The sequence below is a fragment of the Tupaia chinensis genome, unplaced genomic scaffold (assembly GCF_000334495.1).
Source record: "Tupaia chinensis unplaced genomic scaffold, TupChi_1.0 Scaffold000618_1, whole genome shotgun sequence".
Taxonomy (NCBI): domain Eukaryota; kingdom Metazoa; phylum Chordata; class Mammalia; order Scandentia; family Tupaiidae; genus Tupaia; species Tupaia belangeri.
The window spans coordinates 1,439,117-1,455,192 of NW_006160138.1; the positions used below are offsets into that span (position 1 = coordinate 1,439,117).

The window sequence follows — 16,076 nt, forward strand, 5'->3', positions numbered from 1 at the left end:
GAGCTTGAACAACATACCAGGTGCATGTGTGTCCCAAATCCTGATGGAATGGAAAAATGGAGGAAAAGGAATTATAGCATGACCGTGGTCTATTGGAAGGTCCTCCCCCTCTTTCTTTTCACTCTCTTTTTCTCTCTGGTGAGGCCACGTGTTCTCTGGCAATGAAAAGAGAGAGAGAGAGGGAGAGAGAATTTAAACTGTCCCCAGCATTTCTAGGCTGGTATGTTCACTTTGATGATCACTGGAAAGTTGAGTTTGAAGTAGATGGTGGCATTTTTTCCCTAAGCTCCAGGATAAAAATTTTAAACATTCCCATTAAGAGTCTCTTAACCAAATATATGGTTGCCTATAATGGTCTAGAAAAGATCATAAAGATGACCTTTGGGTATTCTTTAATTCAATTAACATTTAACTATATCTGAGGTACTGTAAAGATTGTGACAGATGATTATGAGGGCTATTACTGCCTTAAGAAGCTCAATCTTGCCAGGTGTGCCACAAACATTCTGTCAAAACAGCTCTCTGAGAATGAAGACTTATGGGAGAATAACATAAAAATGAGGGGGATGCCATTAGATTAAGAAGAAAGAGGCCTCTTCCAGCACTGAAGGAATAAAGGTATTTCCCTAGCAGTCTCCTTCAGTGACTAATTCTTGCTTTGTCTAGGCTAAGGAAAGTTGGTTCCATAGAAAAGCCATAGAAGGAAAGTAATGATAAATCAATTTGCACTTGACATGAAATAAATCATTTAGAAATTATGCCCCATTTCTGTACATTAAAGGCTATAAAAAATGGTTTTCCAACAGGTGGCATGGTGGTTAAATCACTGTACTCCCACATGTCCAACCGTGGTTTGAGTCCCAGACCTGGAGATTTGAAAATCACACTGGGCGTGTCTGCATGCATGCCCAAAATCCCAGAAGGAATATGGAGGAGAGAGGATTGCAGTGTGGTCATTCCCCCCTGGAGGGTGATTTCTCAATTTCTCTCTTACTATCTCTTTCTGTCTATTGCTGGCAGGTGCACATGACCTATGGCAAAAGCCTAAACAAACAACATAAGAAGATTTTTCTGTTCCCTGGATTGAAGCGACCAGATGAGAAAGATTTAATCGAGGAGAACATTCTGAGTAGTTGAGGGGAAAAAAAAAACTGTTTAGAAATTGGAATTTTTAATTCTTTGGGCTAATTCATCTGGTACATAGTCCACCTATGGAAATTTCAGTGGTGATTGGTTTGAATAAGTACATTTCACCACCCATAAATCAAAATTCTGTCTTAGCCAAAAGCATACATGGCAAAGCTGTATGAAGAAATATTTCCAATATATTTAGAACATTTAATAATTTATAGTTACTGATTTTATTAAAAATTATTCATTAACAATTTTATCTGTACCCATATAGCTTCCCTTTATTTGAGGTTGATTTGAGAAGGGGACAGAGATGAACAGATGTTTTCTAGTCTCAACTTAATTGAAATACTACTTTGCACCCACATGTGGTAGATAATATTTATTAAAAAGCCATTCAATTGATGAGCCTTGGTAGTACAGCAGAAGTTCAAAATTCTAATGGAACTAAAATTGTACTGTGAACTAAAATTGTTTTTATCATTCATAGAGTATAGGACTAGAGGAATAAATATTGACTGAGGATGCCCTTATTGAAAAATAAGAAGCTAATTTTTAAAGACAGCTCTTTTACAATTTATGAATGTACTCATGTCAGCTCCCATATTCACAAACATTTAAGAGATGAGACATGAAAGTCCAAAAGAATATTTGTCCTCTTAGTCATTCATATTTGGCTAGACGGCATTAAAACATGAAAACCAAAAAGGTACAATGCCCTGCCTAACATTTTCTGGTTCCCCAGGAATTCTTCTAGTTTCTTGGGTTTTTGTCCTAGGGCTGACTAGAGATGACAAGACAATATCTATGTCTGGGTTATCAAGCCCAGAATAGGTCTCTACTTCCTTTCTTGAGTGGAGTCATTCATGACCTCTATTTTTCTCATCTGAACCAAATACCATTTGTAAAAAAGTAACACATTGGGCCACCAGGTAGCATGGTGGGTAAGGCACTGGACATCTACATGGTCGATGGCAGTTACAGTCTCAGATCTGGTGGCTTGAAACTCATGCCAGGTGCATGTGTGTACATGCCCAAAACCCCAGGAATAAAATGGAGGAGAAGGGATTATGGTGTGACCATCTCCCTGGGGAATGATTTCTCACTTTTCCTTTCTCTGTTTTTCTTTGGCAAGCACACATGCCCTATGGCAAAAACTAAAAACAAAACAATTGGGATTCAACACATTGGGATTCAACTGTGCCTCTCTATGGGCACATTTCTCTAGTTCTTTTCCCCAAGGAGATTTTTGGTCAGTTCAATAGAATATCACTAACCAAAATCTCAGTTATCTAAACAGTAAGGTTTAGAAGTGGAAAAATACAACCAAGTCCTCCAACGATGTCAAGTACCTCGAAGTTTCAACCAAAGGTGAATGTGAGTAGGTGATGTGAATTATGGTTTCTCTGTGTGCTCCCAGATTTCTCTCTTAGTGACATTTTCCCTTAGGTCCAGTTAGATCTCTTCTTTCAGGGACTCAGAGTATGGTTTCACCCCTCCCCTAGTCATAATAGCCATCCTGAAAAGCAGATTTTATTGTATCTTACCTTTCCCCTAGTCATAATAGCCATCCTGAAAAGCAGATTTTATTGTATCTTCTGTTTTGTAAATGAACAAATTAAATACTATAGAAGTATAGTTTACACCATGCCCTGGAATTCAAAAGCAAAAGAACTATGACTACAACCTGTCTCTGCAGCTAGGTGGTTAATAAATATTAGATGTATATATCTTTTATATTTAAAGCTTGAACATGTTCTATAGAATTAAGATTATATACTCTTCTTATAACTCTAGACACTAAAGGTTAGGGAGATATTTCAGAATTTGAGGTGTTTTTCAAGCTTTCCAGAGATACATCTGCTAAATCTACAGATAATATCAGCCCTGATGTACACACCAGTGTTCACAAGTACAACTAACTGTTGAACAGCAAATCCCTGTCAGATTGAGCCACGAAGAATTGAAGCATCAACAAGGAAAGAGGACAAAGGAAGCCCAGACCTGGGAGGGATATGCTATCAATGAGAGCTAATCAGAAGATGGTTTTTCATGGAGAACACTTCCACTAGTGAGAATATGCAGCCAGTGCACAGACTAGAGGGAAGGTTTGTTTTCTTTGGACATTCTTCGGAAATAAGCCAAAATGTTTTAACACAGAGTAAAAACAATCTAGTGTGGATGATGTCACAGAGCATCCTGAGGAAAGCAGCAAGGATAAAACCTCTCAGGGCATGGATCCAAAGTATACAGAATTACCTTGACATTAATTTCTTCTTCGAAGATTGACTTTTACAGAAGAATTAGCCCTATTCATAAAGACGCTATGCTGGAAAAAAGGATGTGTGTGTGTGTGCATGGGTATGTTGGTCTGATTCCTAATCTATGAGTTAGAGGATCCACATTCTGATCTCTCCTCTACACAAGTGCTACATTATTTGTGAAATAATGTTGACCAACTGAAGGCCATCTTCACTGGAGTAAACAGAAAATCAATTTGCTCTACACAAGGATACTCTCAAACTGTGATCAGAAATGTGCCCTTCTATGGCCAGTCATGATGACGCAGTTGTTTCACAACACTCTGTGCTGCTGAAGCCACATGGGAATGCCCAGGGTTCATGTCCTGAGGTCTTCCTGTGCATACCGAGTGCAGGGGTGTGCCCATGATCTTGAATGGCTAAGGCCAGTGGTGGATCATGATCCTGTCGATGGTGCCCCTTTCTTTCTGTCTCTCTCCTTCATGGAAGAAATAAATATGAACTTTAAAGTTTTGCCTTTTGATTACAATAGTGGAGATTATTCTATATGGAAAGGGAGTAGTAGGGCAGAATGACCCAAAACAAAAGATATTTTGTTAATGGCAGTCCAACATCAATAAAATAATAAGAAATACATACCATAACAGGTGACTAACAAGGGTCTGTTTTTCAGATCAAATCAGAGATGAATGAATACCTGAGAGTCAAGGGAAAAGCATATTGCCAGAGGGACTTATAAAAATAAAGCATGTGTTACCATTACGGCCCAGAACATGTTAGGTGGAAATAGTGCCTTTCACTTTGGAGAAGTCTATCTTCTAGCATTGCAGATGGAGAAGAGCCAATATTCTGGGTTTCCAGCCTTGAGAGATCATTGCTAAGGCTGACCAAGCAGCTAGTGTGAAATACAGCTCTCTCCACTCCTTGCTTTGCAGTCTGAGGGCTTAGGGAGCTGAGAGGATCTACTCAGTGACCAGAAGCACATTTTTAGGGAGAAGATAGTTAACACCTTTCTATTCATAAAATCTGAAGCACGTAGATTAATAGGCAAGACTATTAAAATCTAAAACCCAGGAGTTAGGATCACATAGTGGCATGGAGCATTTGCTGTGTTTAGAGCAGATCCAGCTTTGACTGTGGACAGACGGAAGTCCAGTTGAAATGCTGGATTACAGTATATGGAGAAAAGATAGGTCATTAGTTAATCACTTCAACAGATACCCAATGAGAAAAGAAGGGGAGGAAAGAAAAGAAAAAGATAGTATTGGGGAATTTAGAAGATGTGAGAACAGGTAGTGTGTAGATATGCAAGCAGGCAAGCATTCTATATCAAAAAGGTCTGACCCACAGTAATTGGGCCCCAGATAGACTTGGGGTTTAGATCTGAGCACTAGATGCCATCCTCAGCCAGAGAAGCAACACTTGTTTTTTGTTGTTGCTTGTTTAATTTGGTTTGTTTTTTCTTTTGCAATTGGGCACATGCAAGAGAGACAAAGGGAAAGTGAGAAGTCACCTATCAAGGGGTATACCCATGCCATAATCCCCTCTCCTCCATTTTTCTCTCAGGATTCTGAGTACACACACATATGCAACCCACCTGGCATAATTCTCAATCCGCTGGGTTCCGGGACTCAAACCATGCTGTCAGCCATGTAGGTTCTAGCGTCTCAATCTCACACCACCTGCTGGCCCAAGAAACACTTTCTAAGCACCATGAATTTGTTTAATTCTCCCAATAATCTTGAGAACCAGATACTGATATTATTCTCATTTTAAGCATGAAGAATTAAAGTTTGACTGTTTAGGTAAATTTATCAAGGGTTACACAGACAATAAGTAAGGTAAAAAAAAAAATGATGAAAAATGTATTTTTTTTTTTTTTTACTTTTCCGTAAGGTGAGTGTGCTTGCCAGAGAGAGAGGGAGAGAGAGAATCTAGAGAGACAGTGAGAAGGAAAGTGAGAAATGACTGTCCAAGAGGGATAGCCATCCTTCCATCATTTTACTCTTAGGATTTGGGGCATGCGTATACACACACACACACACACACACACACACACACACACATACATGTAGTCGGCAACTATTCAAGTCCCGGATCCGGTGACTTAAACTCACGCCAGGCGTGAGTGCGTGCATGCCCAAGATCCTGAGAGGAGAATGGAGGAGAAGGGGTTGTGGGATGGCCATCCCCCCTGGGGGGGGGGGGGATTTCTTGCTTTCTATCTCTATCTCTCTGTCTCTCTCTGTCTTTCTGGTGAGCACATGTGTCCTATAGCAAAATCCTCTCTGAACAAAAAAAAAAAAAAAAAGAAAGAAATACAAAGTCCCTGAGATATGTTTTAGAGATACTTAGGTGTTCTAAGAAATGACTCATCCAAAAACCTGAATCAGAAGAGCCTCCTCCAGGAACCAAAGAGCCTTTTGCTCTATATATTGGAGAAATTCAAAGGAGAAATTTAGGCAACTGGCTGTACTAATATCTGGTTGGCTTCAAGACCAGGAGGAGCAGCAAGAAAGGGAGGAGCAGTGAATGGAGTTAAAAATACATCTTTCCCAGCAAATTAAGGAAGAACAAAAATAGCTTTTTCAACTAAACAGAATTCCCAGTGAAAGTAATAAAAGTTTAACTGGAGATATTTCATATCTGAGTGTAATGTATAATTCTACATCTCTTGTTTTTTTTTTTTTTTTTAGAAGTCCTATAACAGTGAAGGAATATAGAAGAAGATAATGCAGGAAGAACAGGAGAAGAAACCATGAAAGATAATATGTACTTTTGTATTTAAAAGCTTTATTGAACACCACTTAGGTTCTGTCTTCTGCAATCAAGATGTGCAGAAATAATTAAAACATCGCCCTGGTTCAAGTAGCTCACACTCTACATTTATGCAGTGGAGAAAGGAGTCTTGCAGTGTAATGTTACAGAGGAGGGAGCTCATGCCTGCTTATTGAAAGTATAGGGATGTAAATCTAATATCTTTATCAATAATGATGTTTTCACTATCTCTAACAAGATTAGGATCATTACTCAGAAGAGGATAATCATCTTGAAGGATTTACAGAAGTGTTCCCGGACTGGTTAGGAAGGTGAACTAGATAATGCTGAAGTTCTCGTCTGGCATTAAGATGTTAAATGTTTTATGCTACGCAAGTTTTCAATAACTATTAAGTAGCATTTACTCTAATTTTATAATAGAAACATGGTGAAAGCCTGCCCAAAAGGATACTGTCAGAAAGATTTTATTTTCTCATTACAGTGTAAGCACTTGAATCTTCTCTTTTTTTTTTCTTTTTTAGAGAGAGATTTTAGCCATAGGTGTGTGTGCTTCCTGGAAGGACAGTGAGAAACAGAGAGATAGAAAGTGAAGAATCACTCCCTGGGAGAATGGACATGCCACAATCCCTTCTCCATTCTTCTCTAGAGATTTTGGGCATGCACGCACACGTGCCCAGCATGAGTTTCACACTGCCGGGTACAGGACTTGAACCATGATCGATTATGTGGAAGTTCAGCACCTAACCACTACACCACATGTTGGTTCTGTAAATTAAAAAAAAAAAAAAAGATAGCGATGACACCTATCTGCTATGCCAACAGCAAAGATCAACCCTCCTCATATTTTGGTACTACCTATACTTTGTTCATTGCATTGACTTTTTTGTTTCAATTGACTTGTTTTTGTTTTAGTTTTGCAATTCTATATACAGCTCAAACTTAAAAAGAAAGCCATGGGGGCCACCAGGTGGTATGATGGTTAAGTTGCTGGATTCCCACGTGACCAACCAGAATCATACTTGGTGTATGTGCATGTGTGCCCAAAATCCCAAGAGGAGAATGAAGGAGAATCACCCCTGGGAGATGACTTCTCAATTTCCCTCTCTCTCTCTTTCTGTTTCTCTCTGGTGACCACATGTGCCCTACAGAAAAAAAAAAACCACATGTGCCCTAAAAAAAAAAAAAAAAAAAAAAAAAACTATGGGCTTCTTGAGGAATAATCTTTAAAAATTAAAGATAATAGCTGACAGAGAAGTTTCCAAGAACAGGAAATGCTTCTACCTCAGTTTCCTTTGTATTCAGGGAACCCCTAAATCCCACTGTGATGTTAGGTGTGCTGTCATTGAAGATAAGCCAAAATTCAAGTTTTGAAAGTCTGAATCCCATGAGGGCCTTATCAGTTTCTTACCTTGACTTGTCATTCCAGATATATGCATTGTTATATAAACCAAATAAATCTTAAATCTTATTTACTTAGATGTGATTTTTGGAGTCAGACTGATTTCTGTTTGAATTTTGCCTCTAATTGAAGTCAGACCAGTTATTTTACCTCTTTGATCCCTATACCTTTAAAAAGAGTAATTATAGAAACCAGAAGATGGTGCAATGGTTACGTTGCTGGACTTGCACACAGTCAAACACTGTTCAAGTCCTGAATACTGCAGTTTATAACTCATGCTGGGTGCATATGTGTGCATCCCCAAAATCCCAAGAGGAGAATGGAGAAGGGATTGCAGCATGGTCAGGAGCTCCGGGGCTGGGAGGCTCTGATTTCTCCCTTTCTCTCTTTCTGTCTCTCCAGTGAGTACATACACCTTATAGCAAAAATCGCTCTCAAAAAAAAAAAAAAAAAAAGAGTAAATATGATGATTAAATTAGAAAGCATTGTAAATATCAGGTGTCACATCAGAGTCCATAGTTTTCACCTATCACACGCTCTCAGACAAAACAGGAACTTTTTTTTTTTTTTTTGAGAGAGATTTTTGCTATAGGGCACTTGCAATTATATTTAAAAGATCAAAATGTGAAATGACTAAGTTCCCTTATTAAACAATGTCCACATGAAAGAATGCCCCTGGCCCTAACTCTTCTTGACCTTTATATCATCCTTCATGCCAGTCCATCCCAACATACCTTCCCTGACCTCAGCTGCATCGCTGGCCTGCAGAAATTGGGCTCATCAGAAGGGAGGGGCCCCGGGATGGAATGCAGGTGTCTGAAAGCTGCAAGTGGAATATCACTGGTGAGGAGTCCCTGGCAGAAGTGGGAAAGGGCTGGCATAAACTGCCAAAAGAGTCATCGGTAATGCAACCGCATTTCATATTTTTTGATTACAAAACTGCAATTGGCTTATATCTTCTTAAACTTAACAACAAAAGATGTGACTTGTGGACTGGAGCCACTTGGGATATTCCTCTGAGCTTAACTATTAACCCTCTATCACACTCTGTATCAGAATTTCCCTTCTCTCTAACATGGAGCTAATAAAAATGTTCTCCACTTAGTTTATACTCCCTATGTGCCAGGTACGGTATCAAAAGAGATTAAATTATATCTAACAGCTAAATAAGTTGGGAAGGTCAAGCTGCTAAGGAGCAGCCAATTTGAGCCTTCCTTTCTGGATCATTGGCTCTCAGAACCTCTGGGGATATTGCCCCTATTTCCCTCTAAATTCTGAAGATTATGTTAAGCCTCACTGGAAATAAAAGAAGAAGGAAAGAGAATAGATTGAAGTATTTAATAAATAAGACATTGATAGTGAAACCCAAGGCTATTATAGCTATGAAGTTTTAGAAAGCACATGCAAACAAGCCTTGTTCTTCCAACCTGTGCTGGTTCTACTAGAAAAATGAAAACCTAAGGATGTGGAATATATCCAAATATATTTACTCCACAGAAACAGTCCTGATTACATGTTGAAAGGAAATCATGAGTAGAAGAAAAACATTAAAAGTTAGAAAAGCCCAGGGCTTTTATATTTAATAAACCTCAATGCACAAGGAGCTTATGATTTATTGACATGATCTTTTAGCAGTTGAGTTGTTTTTCTAAAATGACAGCATTTCTGTACGTATTTCTAGTCATGAAGATGTAATTAATGACAAATCTATGACAGCATATTCTATCACACTGTTGCAAATTCCTGAAGTCAATTTGTTGTCATTGTGCAGCAATAGAAGAGTGACAAAGACATGCGAAAAGACGATTTTATGAATGACTATTTCCACAGGAAATTAAAGATTCACCTTTTCCACATTGTCCCACGTCAATAAGTAATGTTAGCTGCTTAAGTCATCATCCTTTTAGTTTCTGTCTTTCTCTCTGAATGTTACTTCCTTTAAAGGATCTATAAATGGCACTTGCATTCTTAATCTGTTTGGTTCAGTACTCCCCAGAGATTATATGAAAAAAAAGAAAAAGAAATAATATTCCCAGACATAGACTGTACAGCAATAAAGCATGACTACTGAGCAAAAGGAAGATCATAAAGGTGCCAATTAGCAGGCATGCACACAGGAAGAATGAGCTATGAGAGCAGGTGAGCAATTAGTCCAGGTTTGGATCACTTTGTAACCCACTACCTGGTCTTACCTTAGGTACAGATAATGAAGTTGAGATCCAAACCCTGTGTGCTTTTCATCTTGTAAGAACACTACAGCTAAGCATCTCAGGGTTTTTTTTTTTTTTTTTTTCAGTGCTCTTTCTGAAGCTGTCAGCACCTACCGCCATGGAGATGAGAAACCCCACAGGAGAATCTGGCTCTTCTTTGCCTTTCCGGACACATTCACCCTAGACAAAGGCCACTAAGTTCTCAGCCTCACTCTAGTGAATCAACACTTTCTTTAACTGGTTCCCATGCCTACACGTAGCAGAAAGTCTTGCCAATGATGGCTGATTGAAAACGAGAATCAAGAAGAAATATCCTTCCTCCATGTCCATCTACATCTTAGACTTTTGATTTAAACTCTATGAACTTATTCAGTAACAAGAATCTCTCTAAATTACAAGCGGCTACAAATGGTCCCTACGTATCTGATTGCCCCAGAAGGCTGTATTTTCTCTTACTGACACTTCTATGGCTTGTACAACTTCTAAGGTGCTCTATTATAGTCACAGCAAAGACTTCTCTTTGCAAACACACACCCTGCGTGATTATGTAATCCTACACTTAAGGCAAACAGCCTCTTGCCCAATTTCAGTTCATCTGGGTCCCAAGAAGGTGTGTGACCCTAGACAGACTATCAACAACCTTAGTAGGTTGTGTGACTCCAAGGACAAAGTTTAGATATTCTTCCAAGAAGCTGGTTTTGTTTTATAAAAGCTCGTTTGTTTGCTTCCTCGAGTTTGGGATAAGAGAGAGGATGAATTTCGAGTTCAATGTCCATTTTTCATCTACCAGGAAGTTTTATAATTTGAAATGAACTATTCATAAAAATGTTGACATCTGTAAGAAACTAGGTTGATGCTAGTGCTATTTATTGAGACAATGGAACTGGGAGTAAATGAGTTTAAAAATGGGAAACTCCACAGCCTTGTTGTGGTAAATTTTAAATACTCCTGGCAGCCAAATAATGATGTCTGGTAGACAACATTTTAAATCTACAGTTCAGAAGAGAGGTCCAGAATGGAGATATAAAATTAGAAGTTATCATTGCATGCAAGATATGCTATTTAAAAACCATGAACATTCATGAGACCACACCAGAAGTGAGAATAGATAGGAAAGACAAGGTTTCTAATGAACAAAGTCTGGAGCAACCTAATTTGAGATTGGAAAGATGATGAGACTCCAACAAGGGAGACTGGAAGACTTGCTTAAGTATAAGAGAAGCTGTGAAATGTTTTATGAAGTGGAGAAAGTATTAGTAAGAGAAAGGGAGTGATCATTATTAGTGTCAGTTGCTAATGATAGGTCAAGACTAGAAGTAAGAATTGGCCACTGAATTTGACAGTATGATGTCTCTGACCTTGATGGAAGATGTCACCATAGCATTTTAGAGACAAATGCCTGATTAGACTGGGAGCTAATAAGAACAGAGTAAGAGGACGTGGAAAGAGCATGCCAAAAATTGGAAAGGAGTTCTTGCTGTCCAACGGAGCAGAAAAATATGATGGATGGGAATAGATGTAGGTGTCAAGATGAGTTTATTTTTCAGGAAAAGGCTTGTTCACAGTTTCATTTTAGTGTGGAAGATGTTATAATTTGCCACATAAGATCTTACCAACTGATTAACATTTTAATTGAGTAGATGTCCTCCTGCAATTATTCTTATTCTTGTGAGTCATTTCTCTGAAGAATAAATACTTCTGGTAAACATATAGAGGGTGTCCTGTTTGGTTTCATGGTTTTACTACAAAATCATGGGAAGAAAATGAAATGCCATTATTGTATTGACCACTGGATCCTTTCTGTGCAAATAATGCTGCTAACCATAAGTTTCAATTAATTGAGTGAAAAATGAACAATTTAATCAATTATGTTCTATTTTTTCTCTTATTTTCTACATTATATAAAGCATTTTTCTTAAATAAACTATTGCTCTTTTAATGTTTATACATACCTAAACTTGTTTTCACTATTTTTATATTTTTAATTTGCCTTTTTAAAAATAATTAGATAAAACAACATAAACTACAGAAAATATAAATCCTAAAATAATAACTTTTCAGTAAATATAGATTAAAGTAACCCTAATATTAATCTATAAATTAGTCTTAACTTAATCCTAAACTATGTATTCATCTAGAACTTTGCTTGGTATATAGTTCATACTTATTTTGTGAAAATCTGAGTCCCTTATAAACAACATGAGAAAACAAACAAAAAAATTAGATAAATAAATTAAGCCTACATAATCTGACAGATTGGTTTTCATATAGCTTTATACTACTATTGAGGAGGTGAATTGTCCTCAACAGAATTATCTTAAATACACAGAAAATCCTAGGCCTGGGTTTCCCAACCTTGACATTCTGGGTCCAATAATTCTTTATCGTGTGAAGATGCCCTGCACTTACAGGATGCCTTTGCTTACAGGTAAGCAAGTTCACCCCGGATGGAGAATCACTGTCCTAAATTCTAAGAACCAGGTAGATGAGTTTTACTCTTGGTTACTGGAATCTGTAATAGAATATGAATTCACAAAATAAATAAATGGCATTTCTTTCAGAAAAACACAGCAAAGGTGAATTCTATAATGACGGAGTTCATGTGTAAAGAGTGTACACAAGGAAGCAAAAGGTCTAGCTGTAACTATTGGGTGAGGCTGTGGCCACATAGGAAGCTGGGTTCAGGATCCAGACCAACCTGAGCAGACAGGGCCTGCGAGCCTAGCTAACTGAGAGCCTATGGCAGAGGACTGCAAAGTTGAAATCCAGTCAAAAATACCTCTCTCTTTTTTTCTCTCTCTCTCAAGGGAAAATAAGGAAGATGAAGAGAAAAAGAAAAGGAAACAATATTTATAACATCAACTTTAATATAGCTCTGTGACAAAGTCTGTGAAAATATATATCATAAGTAGAAGGATGAACTTCAGGAAAAATGGGATAAACCACATTTCCATGGTGGGGATAGTAAAAACATTAGCTCTTCAAACTCCCATGCTAAAATTGGCTTAATTTCTTATCCTTTTTTTTTTTTTTAAGTTTTTTTTTGCCATAGGGTATGTACATTTGACAGAGAGAGATAGAGAGAGGGAAAGTGGGAAATCACCCCCCTGGGGAATGGCCACACCACAGTCTTTTCTCCTGCATTCTACTCACAGGATTTTGGTTACACACACACACACACACACACACACACACACACACACACATCTGGTGTGATTTTTTTTTTTTTTTTTTGAGGGGTTTTTTTTTGCGTGGGTTTGGCCTTTTGAGAGGTTTTTGCTATAGAGTGCATGCGCTTGCCAGACAGACAGAGAGAGACATAGAGACAGAAAACAAGAAATCACCCCCCAGGGGGATGGTCACGCCTCAATCCCTTCTCCTCCAGGGATCTTGGGCATTCACACACACGTGCCTGGCGTGAGTTTTAAGCCACCGGGTCCGGGACACGAACCGCAGTCGACTATGTGAGAGTCCAGCGACATAGCCATTACACTAACTGCTGGTTCCCATGTTTGGTGTGATTTTTAAGGCACCAGGTCCAGACTTGGTCTGCAGCCTGCCATGTGGGAGTTCAATGCCTTAACCACCACACTATTTGCTGGCCCCTAACTTCTTATCTTTAAAGCCAGAGGTAACATAATATTTAAGAGCTGTGATAAGGTGCCACCTTGCCAGTTAGAATTCTGCCTGCAGCTACTTTATTTAATTTCTTTATATCTCCTTCCCCTAAGCTATAAAAGGAAGATAATAAAAGTATTGATTTCATATAGCTTTTAGCAGAAGTAAATTAATTTAAACTAGTGGCAGGAACAAATAAATGCCACTTAAGTGTATGAAAAGTAAGTCTGATTGGGAGGATATGAAGAGAGATGAATGTAGGTTGGTGGACAAGAATAAAGTTTCCCTGGTGGTGACAAGACAAGCAAAACATAATGGAGGAATTTATAGGGCAAAAGGAAAGGCAGAGAACGATGAGATTAAAGGTGCCAATGAAAAGCACTGATTTTGGAGAAAAACTATCCTAACTCTTCTTCTGATCATCCATAGCATGATCAAAGTGATGAAGTACTTTGAAATAGATAAAGATGAGCCATCTTCTACATGGTAGCACATAGACGCGAAGCACCATTTTTCATTTTAACCAGGTTTTTCATACTTGGTGAAAACTTTTGTTCCATAGACCCTCAGCCCCTGCTGAGACCATGTCTTCAAAAAGACCCAGACAACCTTCACAGGTGCCATTTTTGCTCTCTGGAGGGCTTCCTGTTATCCTAACTGCATGACTATTCTAGGATGTAGAGGGAGTGTCCCAAATTCTCACTACTAAACACCGCGTTTCTCCTGAAAGTCTCTCGCATTACTTATGATCCTGAACTTATTTGAATGCCCTCTGCCCAGCATACTTTTCCTTTCTTTGACCAAACTGCTGAAGTGAAATAGGTTATCCTAAATTTGAAATCATAAAGAAATCAGTGGTGTGTTGGTTAGCATGTAGTTGCTCTCAAAATAGTGACAATTATTTAATTTTAAAATTGAGGGTCTGGAAGGTGGCATGGTGGTTATGGGTGCTGGACTCCTACATGACTGGTCACAGTTCGAGTCCTGGGCCTGGCAGCTTGCTTTCTCACTTTCTCTCACTCTGTCCTTCTCTGGCCAAATATAAATAAATAAATAAAGTTAAATAAGAATAATTCTTTAAAACATTTAAAAATAATAAAATAAAATTGAAAATGAGGCTTAATAAGAGTTTCTGTTTAGGTCATTTTTTTTTCTGAATTTTAATGAATTATTTTTCTGGCAGGTTGTACGTACTCCCACATAATCATATTACCAGGCAAAGACCTTCTGATAATTGCCAAAACGGCTGAGTCAGCTAATGTCATGAGAAGATTCTACTTACCACATGACACATCACAAGAGCATTAACACAGCAAGAACCCATTACCTAAGCTCCTCTGTAGTATCTTCTCAAGATGGCTCCTTGTGTTTGAACATTTTCATCAAGTAAGTCCTTACTGAACCTCACTTGTTCTGTCCCTATCTTATGATGACTCAGCTCTATCGAAGAGGAAATGCTTCCTTAAACTCAGATAAAAACGTGTCTCCCTGTAGTTTTCCCAAGATTTGCCTGTCCTTATATAATCCCCTGAAGGTCTGCACAAATCTCTTACTACTTCCAGCAGTCAGTTCTTCAGATAAATAAAGGTAAGGATCTCGTGGTTGCTTCTTACCTTCTAACCTAGCCTTCACTTCTTAAAGAGAAAAATCTCCAAAGCCTCTTGTTATTCTTGATATCTGTGTAATCATTTAATCTGTACATTTGTTTTAATGCAAAAGAGCATGTGCATGGCAAAGAGGGGATGGGGCAAAGCACACCCTCACCCCCAGTAAACCCCACCATGTTGCTGTCCCCTCTCCTGCATTCCTCCCTCCGTTCCATTCAGATCTCAAGCACAGACTAAAAAGCACTGATATGTTCTCCAAGCTCCTTGGCCTAGACTTGAGTTGCAGTTGGCCATGTGGGACTGGGTTCCCTCCACACAGGGTTTACACACTGTGCTATGGGCCAGGGCCATAACTGTCACTTCTGTTAGTGAAAAGGTAAGGACTTCTGCCAAAATCATGAGTTATCAGAACAATAGGTGTTATTCAGGACGACTGGGACATCATGTATTTATGGTTTATTTAATTGCTGGTAATTTTAGCAAGAACTCTCGTTGGGGGGGGCAGACTGATCTATAGGGTTTCTTATTATTGTGGTATAAACATTTGAATCATGGGTGATTTCAAGTTATTGATACAAGGTCTCAGAAGGTAATTCCATCAGAGAAGAATGGAGCAGAAGGGATTGTGGCATAGCCATCCCCTTGGAGTGTGCTTTCTCACTTTCCCTCTCTCCGTGTCCCTTTCTTTCTCTCTTCAGCAAGTGTACATAATCCCTAGCATTTTTTAAAAGAGCAATACTAAGAAAAAGATTTATCTTAAATTTTATAAACTTCATATAACTCAGCAAACATTTAAACCTTTATAATTAATTAAAGAAGTTCTATAAATGTTCAACTTAAAACTCTACTAAGGAATAAGCTTATTTTCAGGTTGAGCATTTTCCACTCTTGGATAGGCTTCTAATTTCTTAAAAGCCATGGATATGTTTGTTTTTGTTCTCTAGTGAATCCATTCTACAGTAGCTACTTGTTGAGTCACATTTCCCCAAGGGTGCAATTTACACCCTTACTCTATTTATACTGAATGCAACTGGTTGAGACAAATGGTGTTAGTGCTGAATAGGAGTCAGCA

The 16,076-nt window shown here is 38.4% G+C and overlaps 1 protein-coding gene across 9 annotated transcripts in view; it reads right to left on the bottom strand.

Moving 5' to 3' along the window:
* Positions 1-16,076, bottom strand: part of KCNJ16 (potassium inwardly rectifying channel subfamily J member 16) — a 65,102-nt gene that overhangs the window by 19,357 nt on the left and 29,669 nt on the right. The window contains exons 1-3 of one of the 9 annotated variants that reach the window (XM_014591782.2): positions 9,762-9,784; positions 4,990-5,074; positions 4,032-4,089 (exon numbers count right to left, since the gene is read on the bottom strand). The exons of 2 other annotated variants lie outside the window; for them this stretch is intronic. The gene's annotated coding sequence lies outside the window, so the exon portion shown is untranslated. Of the gene's footprint in view, positions 1-17; positions 59-3,789; positions 3,871-4,031; positions 4,090-4,989; positions 5,078-9,761; positions 9,813-11,383; positions 11,522-16,076 lie in introns of those variants that run through there. 6 more of the 9 variants (XM_027775952.1, XR_001371171.2, XM_006158980.3 and 3 more) reach the window with 6 other exon arrangements.